Below are 567 nucleotides of genomic sequence, written 5' to 3' on the forward strand. Positions count from 1 at the left end.
GCACTCGAAGGATCTGCCTCGGCTGTCTTACCTAGTTTGCTCGGCCTTGCCACGGCACTCCTCGGCATTGCGGCAGCGATGTGAGACAGATATACTATGGTGTAGTTACTGAGGGCCAATGAACGGCTTGGCAATTATGTACAGCGAGCACGCATCGACACGAGGGTTGGGTATGAGTGAATGTGGGTTTAGATTACATCACGAATTGCAATAATATGTGCTGCAACTCGTGATTGAGCCTGGTGCTTGTCTTCCGCATCATCAACTCCAAGCTCTTCCGCCACTGCCATCAAACGACCGGCAGAAGGGGTGGGCAGCAGCTCTCGGCAAATTTTGCTATCCTACACGTTTTGACGCAGTTGTAGCATGGAGCTTTTGTGAAGACAGAGGAATGATTTTGCTGCATCAGCTACAATAAGTGCCTTCGTTAGCTCGGTTACCTTACGGTTGAGTCCAACACGGTACGTCTAGCAGGCTTTCTCTTGTCCTCATCAATCAGTGCAAGGACGGCTCCAATATGAATATTTAGCCATCGTTTGCTGAGTTAACGGTTGGGTCAAACATTTT

This window comes from Eimeria mitis, genomic scaffold (assembly GCF_000499745.2).
Source record: "Eimeria mitis Houghton genomic scaffold, Emh_scaff5978, whole genome shotgun sequence".
Lineage (NCBI taxonomy): Eukaryota > Apicomplexa > Conoidasida > Eucoccidiorida > Eimeriidae > Eimeria > Eimeria mitis.